The following is a 21597-nucleotide window of genomic DNA, read 5'->3' as shown; positions in this document are numbered from 1 at the left end:
CGTACTGTCAGAAGGACAAGTCAAATGTCAAGGTTACACGGCAAAGTCAAATATTTTCCAGAAACATTTGGACCCAACTTGGTGAAAGGTTGAGAGTCAGTCAAGGGTGAAAGGTTTTGATTCTGAGAACAACAAATAAGTGTCAAGGGTCCGTATTCTTGTCGGTTTAAGAAGTTCCCTAACTCCTTTTCTTAAGCAAATTATTTTGCTTTTTACGCCTTACTGTCCATCTCCGTGTTGCACAAATCACTCCATTTTCGCTATACTCTGCATAGATAACGTGCAAATGGAGAGTAATCAGTCGCATCCAAATATAAATCGCTCAGGAAGAGGTGCTTGGGATTCTCCTTACCCTACGAGAATACGGGCCTTGGTCAAAGGATGAAGTCAAAAGGTCAACTGGTATGTGGTGCAGCGTACAATGATTTACTTGGCTTATCAACATCTCTGCCGTCAATCGTTCTTTAATATCCACTAACCACAACACCAATTAAGCTGCTATTTTTTTATTTTTCCGTCAGACTATCGATGTAAACACGGCTGAAATTACGGAAAGAAATTTTTACCTCATATGTCACAATTATCACCATCCACACACCATAAAATTAATCATCCTTATCAGAGATGCTGTTGTGGCGGCCTCAGTAATAGCAACAACATAGAGGCTGCGTATCTTCAGCCTGACGTTCCATCCTGTGAGGGGTCGACTAATTAAAATATTCTCCAGGCGTTTCTGTCCCACCTTAGAAACTACCTCTTTTCAAGTGACACACAACCTTGTTCTAAGTCCTCTCTCTCTCTCTCTCTCTCACCTTACATACTCGCGCACCTAATCACTTACTTCTTTATCGGCCTCTACTCTTTCTCCTCCCATCTACCTTGCTCTCAGAAATTCTCCCAGTCAGTTTCTTACTCTCTATTAGCCTCCGATGACCAAGCCTCTTTTTGCCCGACCTTCCCTGGGGCCGGCCTCTGAATGTCGCTCTCTCTCAAATACTTAAATAACCAGGTGTGCGTCATTTACGAACAACGTACGCCAACCAGCCCCGAGCCACATCGCCAATGCAGTCTTCACTATTGTACTAGATATCTTGCATGAGCATTGCGTGTAGAACATTCAGATATTTAAAACTGATTGAGAAAATTACTGTATACCGTACGCCACAAAAAATATGGCTAAAACACTAAAGGAAATGATTACAAACAAATGTGTGTGTTTTTTTTTTTTTTTTCCGCTCTAGCATCCCACAGCAACCCACCCGTTTCTTTCTCATTCCGCCTGTCTGTCTGTCTGTCTCTCGTTCAATGTGTGCTTTTTCTTTTAACTGAGTGAGGAAGTATTAACTGTTCCTCACTCTCCTTCTCCTCTCCTCCTGATCCTACATAACGACAAACAACAATATGTACTAAACATTTCAGTGCGAGTTAGTCGTGTCTTTCGGAGGTTCAGGCAAAAACAATGAACATTTTTCTTGTTACTTTTCCAACACTATCAGTCTTAACACTACACAAGAAGTCACCCTAACCATAACGATCACCACCATTACCAGTATCATCTTTACAAAACACATTACAGTCACGGCATCAGATATCACCAAAACACAGCGTCAATATTATCATCGCAATACCAGTCAGTAACACAACGTCCATTATTATCATCACTGTCATCACCACCGAAACCACCACAACAACCAATACCGCTAGCAACAGCACAGCCACTATCACCACCACTTCCTACCACCATCACTTCAGTCCTTTCACCACCACCACAACCTCCACAAACAGTAAAACCATCACCACGACAGCCGCCATCACGACCCATACCCACAACCACTATTACCACCAGTACCCATCACCACCACCTCTACAAACATTATCACCATCAGCACGACAACCACCATCACCACCACAACCACCATCACCATCAACACCATTACAGACTATATCACCATCAGTATCCACCACCCCCACCACCACAATAACTATCAATAGCAACGCCACAACCACTATCACCACCACAGCAACCAATATCACCACCACAACTGCCACTATCACCACCAGCACAGCAACCAATATCACCACCACAACAGCCACTATCACCACCAGCACAGCAACCAATATCACCAACACAACAGCCACTATCACCACCACCACAGCAACCAATATCACCAACACAACAGCCACTATCACCACCACTATCCACCACTACAACCCCATTCAACACTACAGCCCAACCATTACACCCACTCACTACCCACTTCCATCACCACCACAAGCACCACCACCACCACCACCAGCACCCACCACTACCACCACCACAATCACCACTATCACCACCCACTCTCATCACCACCACAAACACTATCACCACCAGTACCCACCACCACCACCAGCTGAGGGAGTGTGTCAATATTTAATTTCCAATACGCCAGCCCGGGACACTATCAGGATGGAAGGCGGAGGCAGAACGAGAGGGAAAGAGAGGGAGAGAGAGAGGGAGAGAAGTGAGGGAGGGATGGGAGGTAAAACAGAGATGGGACTAATTTACGGCGAAGTCTAATTTTAGAGTGGACAGAGTACCGATGGGAATAGAAATGAAACTATACGGAAGGGAGTGACACTGGAGAAGAACTGCTGGAAGTGGAGAGGGATTAGAAGAGCAGGACTGGAAATGAAGGAATTCGCTTTATTAAAGGAAAGGAGGGAGGAAGATGGGGGACGGAGGGAGGAAGCGAGAAGGAGGGGAGGGATAGACGGCAAAACAGAAATGTAATTTGGAATGAAATCCAATTTTAAAGGAGATGGGGTCGGGAAGCGGTAGAAATGAAATTCTATATGGGTGTGAATGGCATTCGAAAAAAGGCCAAAACGAAAAGGACTGGACTTTGGGAGACTGGCCTGTAGGAGGAGACTGAAGGACGGAAAAGCGGAAGAAGGACGAGACTGTGACATGTACGGAAGGTGGAAAATGAGACTAGTATAACAGAGATGGACTATTTGGGGATGAAGTCTCAATTTAGAGGGGATAGGGCAAGGCTTGAAACAGAGATGAACACTGATACCGGTACATGGGAAGGATTGGCAATGGAGAAGCTTGGAGGCGGGGGCAAAAATGGAGAGAGGGAAGGACGAACGGAAGGGAATGGATGGAAGGATAGGCAGGGTTGGAACGAAAAGGAGGAATGGAGAGAAGAAGAAACGAAGAGGAGACGAGGGCCAGGGGTAAAACAAAGGTGTAAATTTATTATGAATCAAGTCGAGCAAAGTGAGGACGGAAACAGACTGCCACTGTATTCGACGAAAGAGTGGAATATGAGAGGAATAAGACTTGGAATGAATTGTCAAAATGGTATGGGACAAAATGCGGCTAGAAAACGAATTGTGACCGTGAGAGCTTGGAAAATTTGAAGCACAATAAGGGATGGAAAAGAATGGGAAGGGGTGTGGGAACCTGCAGGAATGAGACTATTTACAAAAGGGGTCTGGAAATAGAGAGGAATAAAAACATATATTTGAGGTGTGATTTGGAATGGGAGAGAGAAGGGATGGACAAATAAATGAGACTCGTTTTGTGAGATGGAAGAATTAGTGAGGTACCAGAGTGAAACAAGGTCTGAAACGAAATAGGATAAAATAAAAGAATTTGAAGAGAGAACAGAGTTGACCAGAGAGGTGGCAGAAGAGGAGTTAGACAAAACAGAGCCTGGAAATTAGGATCTTAGATGTGGAAAAATGCGCGGGAATTGAAGAAAATTGCAACCAAAAGGGAATTACAGCCGATAAAGGACAATAAGAGACGAAAGACTTTTAAAACGACAAAAGATGTGTTGATAAATAATAGAGTCTGGAATTGAAAAGCGGCCAGAATAGAGAAATGGGCTGGAAGTGATGAAGAATGAAACGAAAGGGGAATTAGAACTGACGCAGAACAATAACAGTGGAGAGAATGGAACGGGGAAATGTAATTGGAGAGAGACTGGAATAGCCGAAGGACTGATATGACGGGGGAACTGGCATAAAAGAGGAACTGGCTACAAACGAGTACAAAAGAGAACAAAGGCAAGCAAACAACAATATGCCCAGTGTTCTTTTTGAGACAGTGTGCTGTAGGGTAAGCTATGACTACGAGTATATCTGTTCTTTGAGTTCAAGAAAGGGAAACTATAAGAGAAAGCTCATCCCTTCCCCTCCCCGCTCAGAAAAGGACGTTAGTCGAAGCCGACAGGAAACATTAAGAAGGAACATCTTCCAACAGAGAAAATCATCATTATCATCATCGTTACCATGATCACCAAAACTGTCGGTCTGATCCACATTTACATTTACAGAAGGAGTTACTAATGATCCATAAAAAGGAGAAGTACAAAATGCGAGAACCATTAATAGCACCCACATCCAATTGGACAAACAATCATTCATACACTATTAGGGTCCCCTAAATCCTGACTCCATACCACAGTTCTAATCACCAGCACATCTTTTACATACAGAAAACTATCATGGAAAAGTTTTATGACACTGTGCTGTAGTCGCCGCCTCCACGATCTATACAGGAAAGTATAAGCAGAATAATAATCTATCATTGGGCTGTTAATGATCTTAGCAAAGGATCTGAATTACTTGATCATTTTGTCTACACAGTTGCAGAAGAACTGCATTCTTGTTCTTGGCTGCAAACGTGTATAGCCATGAAGGCCAATGTAATTTGATCAGTCAGTTATGAAGTATGAGTACAGTGCCATGTTATTTGTTATGTCCTTTGTAGTGACTTGGATTAGCTCTCCTGGCAATCTGCAACTGGATGTGTTATACGGATTTAGTATTTTAAATATATTCGCATGGTTTGTTCTGCACTATGTTACTCTGGTTCTCTTTCACTCTACTCGTTGCAAAGCCTTCATATCTTTCTATGTATCAAAGTTACCAGAACCAAGCATAGTATTTCACCTAATGTTTGTCCCTGAATCCTATGCGCTGTTAGAATGATACTTTACAAATAGAATTCAAATGCTTTCCTTATAGAGCTACCTAAAATACTGGTTTTCTTAGTAGTCTAAAGACGACTCACTTTTAAATTATTTGATACTGTCATCCCTAATTCTTTTTCCTCATTTATATACACTCTTATTATTATTATTTTTTTTCATATAATGGCTGACTTATATTCTGCATATTCTTACAATCAAAATTTTGACTGGGCCACATTTGATTCCGGTGAAATAATTTATCAAGACCCTTTGAACCATCAGGCTGTGCAAGAATAAAAATCAATGACTGATACAGATGTGGGACTGGAACTGAAATATAATGGAATAAGAGAACTGGAATTCGAGAGAAATTTGAGAAGCAAACAAGAGGGCTAGGGTGAAGAGAGGTATATGAATGAAGGTTGTGTGAAATGGAGGGAGCGAAACCGAATGGTGGCAGGGTGACAAGGAGGCCATTTGTTTGTGGCTCTCACTTCGGAATGAAAGCGTCTGGTTATAGATATATGGACAGATAGATAGATAGATAAACAGACAGACAGATAAATAGATAGATAGATATACAGACAGAGAGAGAAGAGGACAGGGCATTCGGAGTAGTGATACATTGAGATGCGAAATGATGATTGAAGAGTAAGCTAAGTGGAGAGCATAAAGAGAAGAGGAGGGGGGGAGAGGCTACATGAAGAGAGTAAATGGAAGAATAGTAATAAGAAGTGACCAGGGAGAAACAAAACTGAAAAAGAGAAACCGATCGTATGTACAAGAATATCTGAGAGGATAAGGGTGGCACTGAAACAAGCAAAAGAGACAACACACACATATATATCGTATCAGCGAGAGGGGAAAAAAAAAAAGTGGCGCCTATGACTGACAAAACTAAATACAACATTTACAATAGCACAGGAAAAAACTTATACTGATAGAGAACAGACCCCCCAAAAGAACAAAATAACCACAGTGATACCGAGATGCGAATACGATATTTTCCCCAGCACAGGAAAATGGTCATGCTGATAGATGGAACACAGCACAAATATTTCCCAAACCTGAAAAAAAGAAAAAATTGGCATACTCACAGAAAGAATTTAACAAAACAATTACCATAACTCAGCAAACTGGCCATATTTTCGGAGAGAACAGAAAAGAAATATTTGCCACACCACAGCAAAAAATCAAATCACAGACAAGAGAGAGAACGGAACACCTTTAACATGGCACCGCAAAAAGATCATACTAAGACAAATACCAACATGAAATACTTTACACAACAAAGCAAACTGGCTAAACTGATGGAAAGAATTGACCACAGCATTTTCGACTACCAAGGACCATTTTCATACTGGCAGAGAAATCATAACACAAATATTTACCACGGCGAAGCAAAATTACGTGAAGAAAAAGTAAACTATGATCACTGGAAGAGACATGGGATAAGGCAAATGATAACGTGGTAAAAACATCATACAGAAAAATTAACGTGAATATTAAAAGAAGAAAGAAAAGAAAAATATGGTCATGGGAAGCAACAAAGGAATAAAGGAAATAAAACCCCAGAGTAAATCGTGACAATAAAACGAAAGCCCTCAAGGTCAAGGGAGTGAAAGCCTCTCAAAGAAACACAGGTATATATCCTTCAGCCCAGAAAGAAACTGGTCAATCTTTCAAGTTCAGAGGCAGTATTTCAGTTGGCTTTGGAGTTTCTCTGGCATCTCCTTCTGAGCGATTTATTCTGTACTGTAAATCTTCTCTATTAGACACCTTTCTTTACACTGGAAGAATTGCAGTATGTTCACATTTGAAAGAGTTTAGTTTATTCATTTTAAATTGGCGGAAATTTTCGTCCTTTTCCGGTTCTCCCCCGCATCTCAAGGGCTGAAAAAGACAATATAACGACTCAATATCCCGCCTATGGAACTTCTTCGTAACTAGCACTAAAGCGTTAATCTTCTGCTACAGCTCCTTACTCAAGTTAAAGTGACGGTAATTTTACGTCTGACTGAAAAAGTTTTACCTCCCCCAATAAAACTGCTTTCCCAGATGCGTTACAACTCTTCCAATTCATTAAGTCTGGCCAAGGTGACAGAAAGGACACACTTCTTTACATTCTTTCTTTGTTGTCACGTCCAAAGTTAATTAGGAAACTAGTCTATTAAAGTTCCATGGTTAAGTATGACGCTAATTTGCCCATTTTTCCCCATTTCACAGCTAAAGTTGCATGGAAAGACTTATGATATTTAGAGACAATGATATTTAGAGACAAATCCTGTGAGAGGCCGCACGGCATGAATAATATTGCTTTTAGTTAGAGAAAATTAAATAAAAAGCTTAGTTATTGCATTCAAGCTGGTTCTAGAAGATCTTTTTAACCACAAGAACTCTTACGCTATTTGAGTTAAGGAAGAGGCACTTAAGAGCCCTTCACTCTGGCCAGAATACTGTCTAAATGTCACTTGTCTCACTTAGTCATTGCTTGAGAGTTCGTGTGTATGTCACTTAAGGGAACTCGTCAGTCTTACTTAGAAGACGTCGTTCATCATTTAAATGGTTTCGCTTACCTCACCTAGCTGGATTCTTTCTCGTGTTAACCTCTGTACTACGAAGCAATGTATTCTAGTTCAGTGTAGCAGTGTATCATTTACGTCTCCCTACATGCTTTATCCATCCTTCACTGCCCTTTGTCTATACTTTTGTTTCCTCAAGTTCCACATCTTCCTTCCACATTCAATTACATAACCCATTCACCTTCTCCTTGGACTTCCAAAACTCAGCCCTCAAACCCTGTCATAGATACCCTTTTTCACTAACCTATCCACATCCTTTCTAAGCGCACTGTTCCACTCTGACGCTAAAAGATTTCTCCTTCCTAATGTAGAAAAAAAAAAAAAAAAAAAAAAAAAAAATAACACCCACACAGGGAAAAAAAAAAAAAAAAAAGAGGAAGGGCCCAAGAGGCAGAGCTGCAACAGCTGCTCCTTCCAAGTAAAACTAAAAAAAAAAAAAAAAAAAAAAAAAAAATGACATGCAGATTCAGGATACGTTTACTTCGAGATGCCAGTCTGTTACAAATCTCAACATTTCTTATTCTATTCGGTCTATGCAGCCCACACATTCAATAAAAGCCATATTTCTATACTGTCACTTTCATTTTATGGATGTTATTCTGAAGTCTAACACCCATATTCAATGCGGGCACTACACCTGCGTGCAGTCCTGTTACAGATTCTGTACTCAGATCTGTAGTTTACATGTGCTTCGTTGCTGCAGTTACCTTACTCCACCGAGTCACTCTCAACACTTCAGTGACAAAGAAATGGATAAGTACTTGCGACTACTGTTAAATATCGCTAAGCTTTTCAATATAAGACGACCTTCCTAGGCTTTATAAATTCTTCTGTGGGCAGTAAGATTTCATGAGAAAAAAATACCATCCAATTAACGTGGAGGAAGAGGCTGTTTCCTAACCCTTGTGGTCAAAGAAATCTATCTTGATGTGAATTAAATCGTTCGGAGGTAGTAAGAATAAAGCAAAATCAACGTCATCCCACTGAAAAGCTAAGCTATACCATATGGCAAACACAATAAAATGTCTTACTTATAAGAAGGATAATTCCCTCTCATCCCCTCCCGTACTTCGACCCGTAAGATATTTTTTACCACTATCAAACGACTTTATTAAGCCTCGAGAAGATCTCTTGTGGTGAAGGCTCTCGAAACTATCACCATTAACTTCATCAACACGATTATGCTTTACTGATGCTGTTCATGCTACCGTCAGACAAATCTGCTTGTCTAAGAAAGGATCTCTCGTGTCAAGAGCTGCATCTACCTCAAAATTTTCACCCACAAAAACATGAAAATTTCCTCTCGGTCACACCCCTGCTATTTAACCCACGATGATGCCACCAGACCATTTCACCATCTTCAGAGTACGTTAAGTGTCAAAGATCATATACGCATCGAAATCCTCGTCTGAAAACACGCGCATTCTCTTTACTAAAATGAGTTGTTGCACGCCATTCTTGTTTCTCCCAGGTGATTTAATTCATCTGTCAAAGGTCAAATAAGCAGCAAAATCTTAAAACACGTGAAAAACTTATATCGTTCCCTCCTGTAAAGCTGACCAATTAACCTTCGGTACAATGGGAACAAATTTATGCTACTATAACCAGCCTATTTTATTCATCTTTGGAAGGGCGAGAATCAGACATTAAATACACATCTAAATCCTCGTCTGAAAGCACATTTTGTTTTCAATCACTCTCTCCTGTATTATTATTATTATTATTATTATTATTTTTGTACAATGAGACTTTTCCTATTTAGCTATGCTACAGTCAGACGATTTCATTCAACTGTCAAGGGTTACATGCACATTAAAATCTTCTGAAAAAAACATGGATACATTCCTATCACCCCCTCAAGTAGCATCTGATCCTGTTATCCCTCTTCGAACGATGAGACCTTTTCCGTGCTCTTTTAACTACGGCCAGACGATTTAGTTCATCTGCCAAGGGGTCAATACACACGACAATCCTCACCTGAAACCACAATGAAAAACGTCCTATCATTCCCTCTTGTACTATTTGGTGCCTGTTATCTGCCGCAGGGTGTGGTAAAACTTTAAGCTGGGCCGGAATCGAGTTGTTTATGGAGGCATCGATTCGAATTTGCATGCCATTTAAGTTGCACAATACCTTAAAGCTGACACGAGGCCGGCATGGGAGAAGGGTAATGTTGCTGGGGCCAAAGAAAATGTGGGACGCTGCCGAAAGTTTGGTCGTTGTGCATTTTGAGGTGCTTGGCTGCTTCTGCTGAGGTTGTGGCTGAGGGGGGAGGTTTGTACGCATAGCTAAAGTGTAAACAGGTTTTCATTAATTCTTGGAAAAAAAAAATCATATACGCACATAAACACACACAAGGCTAAACAAACAAACACATATGCACTCCTCCACCCACCAACCCACACACACACACACACACACACACACACACACACAATATATATATATATATATATATATATATAATTTATATATATATATATATATATATATATATACACACAGTATATACAAGTATATACACACGCACATTCACGCACACACGCACAGTGTACGCAGTCACGTATATAAACGCAAACAAGCCCATGCAACCACTCACACCCAGGCCCCCCCCCCTCGCGCGCACGCACACACACACACACACACACACACACACACACTCAGGTAGCATAGGTACGCACAAACAAACATATCACTACCAGTTTCCTAAGAGAATTTGAACCTCACATCAAAGTGAGCATTTTAATAAATCCGGCAGCAAAGGAGGAGTAGGTGGTGGCAGTAATGGAGGAGGAGGAGGAGAAAGTGATGCTGGTGGAGTAGGAGTGATGGTGGAGGAGGGTAGTAAGGGAAAGTGATGATGATGGAGGACGAGGAGAAAGTGATGGTGGTGGTAAGGAAAGTGATGATGATGGAGGAGGAGGAAGTGATGGTGGAGGAGGAGAAGTGATGGTTAAGGAGACAGAGAAAGTAAAGGTGGCGATGGTGGAGGAGTAGGAAGGGAAAATGATGATGGAGGAGAAAGATACTGTGGTGAAGAAGTGATGGAGAATGAGCCGCAGGAGAAAGATCCGGTGGTAAAGAAGTGACGGTGGAGGAGGAGGAGGAGGAGGAGGAGGAGGAGAAAGGGGAGGAGAAGCAGGAGGAAGACGAAGGGAGAAGCCGCAAGGACAGAGGCTGGAAAAGATGGACAACAGTAATGGGCAAGATTCCGACAGGCGAGGCACTAATGACCAGTCCTGTGTTGAGACGTCTGCAGTGGAGTTATTTGTGTCCAGGATAGAAATTCCTATCGGGCCCTTGTAGATCAAAAGGAGTGAGTTAAAGAGTGGGTGGTGGGAGAGGGGGAGGGATACAGATGGCCGGGAAATGACGAGTGTGTGGCTGGCAGGGAGTGACTGCGGAGAAATGAAGGGAGGATGGTATGTCGAGGAGAACAGGAGGAGGAGCAGGTGATAATACAATACCTGGGCAGCGAGAGACAACAGAGAAAGAACAGAGATAGGAAGTGAAAAGAGAAGAGAAGCATGGGGTTCTAAAGTAGTAACATGCAGCAAAAGGAACGGGAGGAGGACTTGTCACTGCGTACCAAAAGACCAGCAGTAGGTGCAGTGTCAGAACTGGAATGAGGAAGGACATCAGAGAAACGACACAAGGAAAGCGGCAAGGAAACGTCGGGAGATAGCAGCATAGCAGGTGAAGATATAGGAACAAGGATTTAAAAAAAAAAAAAAATCAGCAGAGGAAAGGGGCCATGGTGTAACAGGGAGCAGCAGTATGAAAAAAGTGACAAAACTGTGGTGGAAAGACAACAATGAAAGATGTGAGTGGAGAAGGAGAGGTGAAAGACAGTGGTGGCATGGCCGGTCACATCGCAACAATAATATATCTAAGCAGGAAGATCCAGGAGGGCAAAGAAGTATGTGTCTGTACTGGCCTAGGAGACACCTAGAAATGAAGGATGGAGCACGGGGACAGGGCGCCATGCAAAAGTGGCAGGAGGACAGCTGTCTTTCAGGAGAAGGTGAGGTAGGTGTCATCTGGGGTAGCAAGAAACATCGGGGAAGAAGGTACGACGGTGCCAGAGAAACAGCAACAGATGTCATACCTCGGGCAGGAAGGGATAGCAGGGAGAAAGAGAAGGTTGAGGAAGGGTAGGTGACAGAACAAGAGAGGCTGGTGGTTAATCGCACAGCAGGAGCAGGTATCGGAACTAGGTACCAAAACACAGCGTGGGAAGTAAGGGTCGGACCAAGGTGGAACATTAGTAATACTGTTGTCAGATCCTGAGGAGGAAGGGACAAGAAGGAAGGATAGGGAGGGTAAGGGCAGTAGAACAGCAGAGCAGTAGGCGCCGATATACAAATAAGGGTAGCATGATACAGCAAAGGAAGAAGAAGGGGAGCGGAGGAATATCTGTACGAGCAGGGGTGAAGTGGGATGGGACGGGATGACAAAAAAAAAAATGCAGAAGGGAGGGGGAGGGACAGGGCAAAAGAAAGCCAAGGGACAGCAGTAAAGAAAAAACTAGAGTAGCAAGAAACAGCAAAGGAAACAAGGGGGGAGTGCCAAGAGGAGCAAAAGTATAAGCAGGCGCCAAAAGTAAGGCAGGTAACAACGGTAGAGAAAGGTTTATGGGCACGGGAGCAGCAGAGGATGGAGCGCGACAGCGGATAGAGGAGTGGCAAGGGAAAGGGTGTTACGGCAAGAGGATGGGGAGAAGAGGCAGATGAGGGGGCAGCAGGCGATCACAGCATCAAGATTCGGTCACATCAGGTGGGGAGGAGGCGACAGGGGATGGGGAAGCAGCAGGGGATGTAGGCGGCAGGGAATGGGGGCAGCAGGGGATGGGGGAGGAGTAGGTGAAGGCAGGTAAACAATGGTATAGAAGGAATAAGCATCAGTATCTGGTTAACAGTAAGTGGCAGAGGAAAGGAGTAGGGAGTGCCAAGAGTAAAAACAACGCCGATATTGGGATAGGAAGGGGGGGGGGTGGAGAGCAAAAATAAATAAATAAATAAATGAAGACGGTGATGGGGTGTGGCCATTTACAACAGAGGGGTGGCAGGAAAGGGGAGAAGAGGGGAAAGAGGAAAGAGAGGTGGGAAGAGGACACTGAGGGAAAATTGGAGAAGAGGGGGGGGAAAGGTGAAGGGCAGAGAAAGGAAAGGGGCAGGAAATGGTGGGCAGAGAAAGGAAAGGGGCAGGAAATGGTGGGTAGAGTATGGACAGGACAGAAAGAAGGGTAGGATGGAGAGGGGAATAGCAGATGGGAAAACGGAAGAGCAGGAAGAAAGGGTAATAGCCAAAGGAAAAGGTGAAGGATACAGGGGAAGGATGAAGGGCAAGGGGGAAGAGGCAAGGACATGAAGGATCGGGGAAGGGAAGAGGGCAAAAAGGAAGAGCGGTGGGCAAAGAAAGAGGGAGGGAGAAAGGGGAAGAGCAGGGGTGAAAGGGGAATTTAAAAGGGAGAGGGGAAATGTGAAGAACAGGAGGACAAGGGCTGGAGTGAGAGAGGAAAGGGGAAAGGGAGGGGAGAAAGGTGAGGAACAGGAGGCTAAAGGGTGGGGAGAGAGGGCAAAGAGGTAGGGACAGGTGATATCAACAATGGGACACAGAACCATTGTGTCACTAGCAGCCGCCTCTCTCTCTGTCCGCTCACTGGCAGATAAAGGACACGCGTTTGGAACATTTTGATTCACGTGTTACACTCTGATGGCAAGGGCTAACTGGCGGCTGGATGGGAGAGGCGGAGTGATGGGTGGATGGACAGGGATGGGAAGAGAGCTTAGAGAAAAAAAAAAATGGAGGAGAGGGAGGGAAGAAAGAGGAAGGTAGAGAGGAAGGGTGAATGCTAGAGGAAGAGGGATGACGAAAAAAGAAAGAGAAGATGGTAGAATGGAAAGAAAGGGCAGAAGGAGGAGAGAGAGAGAGAGAGAGAGAGAGAGAGAGAGAGAGAGAGAGAGAGAGAGAGAGAGAGAGATGGGGTGGGTGGGTTAGGGACAATGGGAGAGAGAAGAGGTAATGGAAAGGTAAGAGAAGATGAGGGTAAGTGAATGGAACAGAAAACTGAGAGAAGAAATGGAAATGAATATGAGTTACAGCGCGAACAGACACTGCAAACGGTGTATAAAAGCAACTAACATCACAAACAGTCAGCTCCATAACAGCACCAACTAACAACAAGAGAAAACTAGACAGCATTCAGAGAGCACATACCTCCGACAGTGCCACCGCCATTAAAGGGATCCGGATCCGGATCCGAGGAGTTATTGTGTGGAATACATAGCATCCAGATCCACCCCCAAGTTTAATCTACTGTTCTTTGACCCATGGCCCACTCTTCCACAAAATTTTACTGAAATTCATAGTGAATTTTTGGAGATATTGTGCTGGATACATAGGATCCGGATCCGGATCCGCCCCAAAATTTAAACAATTCTCTCTTGGCCCATGGCCCACCCTTCCACAAAATTTCATTGAAGTTCATCGAGACTTTTGGAGATATTGTGCGGGATACTCCGGGTTCGGATCCGGATCCACCCTAAAATTTAATCAGTTTTTTCTTGGCCAATAGCCCACCTTTCCACAAAATTTCATTGAAATTCATCAAGAACTTGTGGAGATACTGTGTGGACAAACATACAAACATAGAGACAAACATAGGTGAATACATAACCTCCTCCAACGTCGTTGGCGGAGGTAATAAACGCCAAAGTGTGTGTAGTGTCTTGAAATGGATGGGGGAAAAAGGAGGAATGGGTAAGTACAATCGAGGTAAAAACATAGGGCGGAGAGGTTTTGGTCCGACTCTGGGCATGGACTAGGCAGTTAGTTTCCAGAGACTCATTAGTTTTCTCACGAAACAACAGATGGCGTCGCACACCTTCACATGCAACCACTCACGCACTAATACTGAACCGCCTAAACCAAGATAAGCTAGGACTGATATGTTGGCATTACCGAGTGTATTTTGTGACACACCGGAGGGTCTTGTGGGAAAGAATGTCACACTTTTACGTATGAATTAAAAAAAAAACAAAGTTCTTGTTTCAGCGGCGATCGACTCATTGGAAGGGATGTGGCAGAACAAAGTTGGGAAGTGTGTGTGTGTGTGTGTGTGTGTGTGTGTGTGTGTGTGTGTGTGTGTGTGTGTGTGTGTGTGTGTGTGTGTGTGTGTGTGTGTGTGTGTGTGTGTGTGTGTGTGTGTGTGTGTGTGTGTGTGTGTGTGTGTGTGTGTGTGTGTGTGTGTGTGTGTGTGTGTGTGTGTGTGTGTGTGTGTGTGTGTGTGTGTGTGTGTGTGAGAGAGAGAGAGAGAGATGGAACTGAAAGACTGACCGAGGAAAGATACTGTTAGGTGAGAGCATTTTTTTTTCCCGCTACTACGATATAAGTGATACCGGAATATGCCAGAGATAAAAAGATGAACGAAGGGAGGAGGACGATGAGTGAAGGGGGTAGGAGTATCATTTTCCCTTCGCCCTGTTTTCCCCTCACCGGGAGTGCGTTTTTCCTGCCAGATTTTCACCAACTTTCGCTCCCGGTAGCAGCGAGCGAAGGGACAGGGAAGGGAGGGTAGGGCAGGTAATTAACATATATAATAGCGGCTCCCGTGCTGTAATATATTCATGATCCAAACTTCATAAAGAGATTATCAACAAACTGGGTAACTCAATCAGGCCATGTTGTTACACAGTGGAGCAGGGGGAGGTGATATTTATACACCTGTAAATTAATACCTGGGCACTGAGGTAAAGCCATCACACACCTGACTCGCACCTCCATATTTATTTATAGCCGTTTTGCTTTCACCTGGGGGAACTGGGACAATTTGACAGCTTGAATACTGAAGTCGAGTCGTAGTTGCAAATAATTCGATAAGCCCTAGTTATGGGGAACAAATGAATCTCCTTGGTTACTATGGTACTAACTTCTTCACACATCTCACTCCTTTGATCAAAAGGTCATGCTGCTTTCACCTGACGGAACTGGGCCACCCTGACAACTTGGAGCAAAGGGACGCGATAACTATGCACCTGCAAGTTAATACCTGAGCACGGCGGCAGCTTGATCACACACCTGACTCACATCTTCAGATTTATTTATAGACGGTTTGCTTTCACCTGACGAACTGAACCATTACAGAAGGCTTGAATGGTTGCACTAAATCTGATGAGCCTTTTTATATTGGGTAAAAGTGAGACTCCATTTCACATTTGCAGTTACAAAGAGTACTCGTCATTTTCACTTGCTTCGTTCGTTGTGATACACTGAAAGATAAAGTATTCCGACATATCATTTCGCAAGCGTACATTTCAAGACAAAAATATCGCTTCAATATATCAGGATAAAATCAATGAGGCAGTAAACAATAACTATGGAAACCAATCACTGCAATCTTCCAGGTCCAGTAAGCTTTTCGGTATATTGCGTAAGTTTCATTAATATCTGAGAGAAAATTGCAGCAATAATACTGTCTGCATTTGTATGTTCATAGTGGCGAAATTATTATAAAAACAACAAAATACAAATACACGTTTTCACCTGTTTTCTGACTCCCAGACCATGGAAATTATTAAGTTCTTGAACCAAGGTGATCTTTTTTTTTAATTTATTTATCTATTCGTGCTGCCTCCAAAGGATTTATTAAAACAATAGATAGACTCTTTGTAGCGTCAGGATTAGAAACAGTCTCTTAAGCCTCGTCACAATCTAATATCTCCCCCTAAGCTGAATAAAATTGTCTGAAGATGGCAAGAATGAAAAACAAAATACATGATCGGAGACACGGGCCGAAAGAGGATCTAATACCTTTCCAATCTTTTCACCTGTTTTGTTTTATTTTTTTGGGGGGAGGGAACAATCTTGCTGGCTTCTGTCCTTTGGTTCCTTCTTTCATTAAAAAAACATATATCTATATGGACTCTACAATACCCTGCCAACTACCAGCCAACTTCAGATACATTAGCAATATATCTTTTCACCCGCTTCTGTACCCTGGAAACTATTAACCAGCTTCTAATTAGTTGCAAATTTCATTATATTGTGCAATTATCAACTTTGTCCATCAGGGCCCTTGTACCGATCCGTTCCCCGCCTCTCTCTCTCACTCCTTCGCACTTGAACCCAACTCCGAGACACCAGCTTCCTGCCTCCTTCCTCTTATCTCCCTCTTCATCTTCTCTTCCTCCCTCCAGTCCTCTTTGTCCCGTTCTCTTCCTCCTTTCCTTTTCACCTCCTTTCTCGATTCCTCTTTTCCTCCTCCCACTTTTCCTCGTAAACTCCTTCTTCGGCTTCTCCTCTCTGTCATCCTCCTTTTCTCCTGCAGACTTGATGCCAACACACCCTCTTTCTGCCTCCCTCCTCCTCTCCCCCTCCCTCCTTCATTCTTCTTTCTTCATTTCCTTCTTCCTCTAACCATCCTGCCTCCTTTGGCGGCCTCTTTTCCTCCTCTTCTCCTTTCCTCTTCTCTTGCTTCCATCCTCTTTACTACCACTGCCGAAATTCCTTTTTCCTTTCTCCTTCCTTCTCACATCCCATTAATTCCTGCATCCACCATCTCCTCTCACTTTCCCCTTCTTTCTTCTGCCCTGTTCCCTCCTCCTCTCCCCGTTCCTACTCTTGCTCCCATTACTCATTCTCCCACCCCTCTTTGTTGCACCATCTCCTCCCCATTTTTTCTCTCCTTCTCCAACCCTATGCCCTCCACCTCATTTCTTCCTTCCTTCTCCTCCTTTCTCCTCTACTATCTCCTCCTCCCGGTCTTCTCTTTTCCTCCCATCCGTCTTTCCACACCTCCACCAACTCTTCCTTCATCGCTCATCATCCTCTTGCTTCCCTTCCTTTCATCCTTTTCCATCACCTACCCTCACCCCCTTCCTTCACTTCCTCCCCCCCTCTTTCCTCACCTCCCCCAGCCTCTTTCCTCACCTCCTTTCATCTTCTTCCCACACCTTCCTTTCTTCCCTCCCTGTCCTCTTCCAACACCTCTTCTCCCACCCCTCTTCCTTCTCCTCCCCTCATCCCTATCTCTCTTTCCCTCCTTTCCTTCTGTCTTTGGCTTCTCGCACCATCTTCCCTTCTCCCAACCTCTTCCCTCACTTTCTCTCCCCCCTGCTCTATTCTTAACTCCTCATCCATTCTCCCCTTCTCACTTTCTTCTTCCCTCACCCCCTCCCGCTCCTCCCTCCTCCATTCCTTGCGCCAACTTAATCTGTTTATATCTGCCAGCCTGACCTCCTGCGGGCCCCTCTCCATTCCCCTCCCTCCTCCTTCCTCAAATTAATTCCCTGATTGTATTGTGTTCCTTCTCACATGGGTCGGATCAGACGTAGCCTCCCCCCCCCACCTCCTCCCTTCTCACCGCCACCTCCATTTCTGACACTTGCACCAACTTTCATACCGTTTATATTCATAATTATACCTTTACTTACACACACATCTATATGCATACGAATACTGATACACTTACATCATCTACACGGGCGCTAAATCTGTACACTGAATCCACTTCTACCTCCACTTAAGCCGTTTCACTTCCTCTATGCACACCTTTAGCTCTAGGACCTGCTGATCCATGCTTTTGTTGATCCTGCACAAGCATCACCACCTCCACCTACGTCACATACGCTCTTGGGACTGATCTACTCCTATACTAATCCTACTTGTGTTACGTACCAGCATTATCTTGTAAGACATACATACCGAGATATATATATATATATATATATATATATATATATATATATATATATATATATATATATATATATATATATATATATATATATATATATATATATATATAGATAGATAGATAGATAGATAGATATATATATAGATAGATAGATAGATATATATATATATATATATATATATATATATATATATATATATATATATCATTTCCTGTGGTACCCCACGGGAAGCATAGGACCTCGATGAACTCTCTCCACCAATATTTGTCTCTTGCCATCTCCTTCAGGTCCCACCAACACTCCTCTCCTGCTTCTCTTTTCATTGTCCTCAACCAGGTTTCCCTCGGCCTACCTCTACCTTTTCTTCCTCTAGCAGTCCACTCTGGTACATCCTGTATTAAACCGCCTTCTTTTCTGTATATGTGCCCCAGCCACTTCCAGCGAGACAGTCTCACATATTCATTAACTGGTTCCACTCTCGTAATATCCCTTACTCTTTCATTTGTGACTCTGTCTTGCCACTTTACCCCAAGAATCCTTCTCAGTATTTTATTCTCAAATCCTAATACTTTCAGATCTGTTGCAATTGTACTGTACCATGACTCATGCCCATAAATTAAAATTGGTCTAACCATGGACTTGCAAATTTTCACTTTAGTATGTACCGAAAGCATATTATTATTCCAGACAGATTTCAACATTCCAACAGCTCGCCAAGCCTGTCTAATCCTCTCCTCAATTTCACTGTTTAATGATCCATCAGATGATACAATTGTTCCCATATATTTAAAGTTTTCTCCATTCTTTACCACATTATTCCCAATTACACAATCGATTTGGTTCTCCACGTTCATATTAATAATTTCAGTCTTTCCACAATTTATTGCCAATCCCACTTTTTCTCCTTCCTCCACCAGACAATCAAGCACCCTCTGCATCTCGTATGTATATATATATATATATATATATCGTTCGTTTTTAACGGCTCCAACATGCTTGCATGCGTCGGCCTTGGTCACCTAATGGCGGCTCTCCACGCTGCACGATCCATTGCAGCCTCCCTGTTCAGTCCCTTAACCCTGAGGTCACACTTAATGACCTCGTCCCATTTCTTTCTCGGTCTACCCCTCATAACCCCACCCCCAATATTAACACTTACCTTCCTCACCCAACTATCATCCCCCATCCTCTCCACATGTCCAAACCATCTCAATCTACCTCTCCTCATCACAACACCAACACACTCCAGTCCCATCCTACCTCTCAACTCTTCCACCGTAAACCCAGCCCCCCCAAACCTTGGACGCAGGGACGCACTACATATCCACCTAATCACTGTCATTTCTGTACGTCCGAGCCGGCGAATATCCTCCTCCTTCACTGCCCAGGTCTCACTACCATACAGCATTACACTCCTAACACATGCTGCATACAAAGACCCCTTAGCACGTACGGAGAGTCCTCTCAATGTCAGGAGAGGCAAGAGCTCCCTGAACTTCTTCCAATCACTTCTCACCCTAGCCACAGAGCTAGCTCCAGCCCCACCTCCAGCACACAACATGTCTCCCAAATGACAAAACTCTTCGACACACTAAAGAGATTCACCAGCGAGTTCAATCTTTCACGTCTGACAATCTCCACCTGCTCTCCCCGACACGCCGTACACATAAAATCAGCATTATCTTGCAGTCTACCTCTGATACCACTACATCTCTTAGTATAATATATATATATATATATATATATATATATATATATATATATATATATATATATATATATATATATATATATATATTTGTATTCATACACATATATACCGGTAGGTATATATATATTTCTATAATTCACTGACAAAGACCAATAAGCACTAAAAATTTAGATTCATTAAATACAATTACGGTCAATAGTTCCTTTACACTGTTGAAACAATGTCAATATCGAATGAGGCCTTAAGTTTAAAAGAACCACTAACATAGTTGGGAATCTCACTTCACTTGTTCGGACCCCCCCCCCAACCAAAAAAAAGGGAAGGATTTGATGACAAGGTGAGTACCTTTCCTTAAGGGGACACCTACATATACAGTTCCAAGTTGCTTCCTAAGTTTTGGTGAATATATCATGGATAGCCTAACCATCCGAAGCATGTATCTCTACATTAATTACTGTACTCATGTTTCGTAAGTGTTCATTAATCCGCACACGAAATTGGTCAGATTTTTTTTTTCGTTGCTGCACAATCTGGAACCTGCCTCTGCCACTGTCACTCACATACCACCCACCAACCACTCACTACTCATATCTCACTGTTAACATTTTCCTATCGCCTACCCGTACCTTATCACAAACACTGTCTCACCTTCAGTCACTCCTTTCTCCATACTACTCTATCACCACTGTCTACCACTCTTCTCTCCCTACCCCTCTCTCCCCTGTACCTATCTCTCCCTCCCCATCAACTCCCCCTACTACCCCTCCCTCCCCACTACCTATCTCCTTTCTCCCAACCCATCATTCTTTCCCCTGCTCCTCTCTCCCCACTACCCTTCGCTCCCCCAGTCCTCCCTTCATATCACCAATGTTCTACTCTTCCCCTGCTCTTCCATCACCTGCCATTCCCTCTCCCTCTACTTTTCTCTCCCTATCAACCGTTACCTCTTTCCTTCATCCTCCCTCCTAGATTATCCTTCCCTTTCCGAATCCTTCTTCTTCCACACCGAGAATGTTCTGTAAGGTCAGTGTGATCTTTGTATCTATATTACTCCTCCTCTACCATCTTCCCCCCTCCTACAATCATTTACCACCTACCCTCTACCCTCACCTTGTCATTACCCCCACTCCCTCAGCGACCTATCACCATCATCATCATCCTCTCGTCTCCCGTTCCGGGTCTCCCTCTGTGTCTTCTGTGGTAGTCGTGTCATCCCAGGTGCAACATTTTCCCCCTTCACTCCGATGACATGATTGACGGATATATTCCTGTTACCTCTAGACAATTTCATTCAGCTCTGGAGACACCTAATGAAGTGACTGGAGTAAATGAATGCTATACTTATTTTTTTTTATTTTTTTTTATTTTTTGAAAAAAAATCATATGTTGAATAAAACTGTCTGTCAGCAAGTGAAGAGACAAAGCACACTTAGCTGAAATATAGGTCGATGAAGTCACTTGTTATCAGCTCCCGGTACACAAACTTACTGATATCTATAGATCCACATATCCACCATCATGCCTATAACTAACACCTAAGAATATCAAACTTATTCAACGCTCTGTCTGGCTCTTCCACCCTCCAACTCACATCCACTCGTCATCTATTTTTTTATCGTCTGATTAAGAATGTATGGGCC

This window comes from Coenobita brevimanus, chromosome 64 (genome assembly GCF_032717465.1).
Source record: "Coenobita brevimanus isolate Jiangsu-jjx chromosome 64, ASM3271746v2, whole genome shotgun sequence".
NCBI lineage: Eukaryota > Metazoa > Arthropoda > Malacostraca > Decapoda > Coenobitidae > Coenobita > Coenobita brevimanus.
This window is presented reverse-complemented; position numbering follows the sequence as displayed.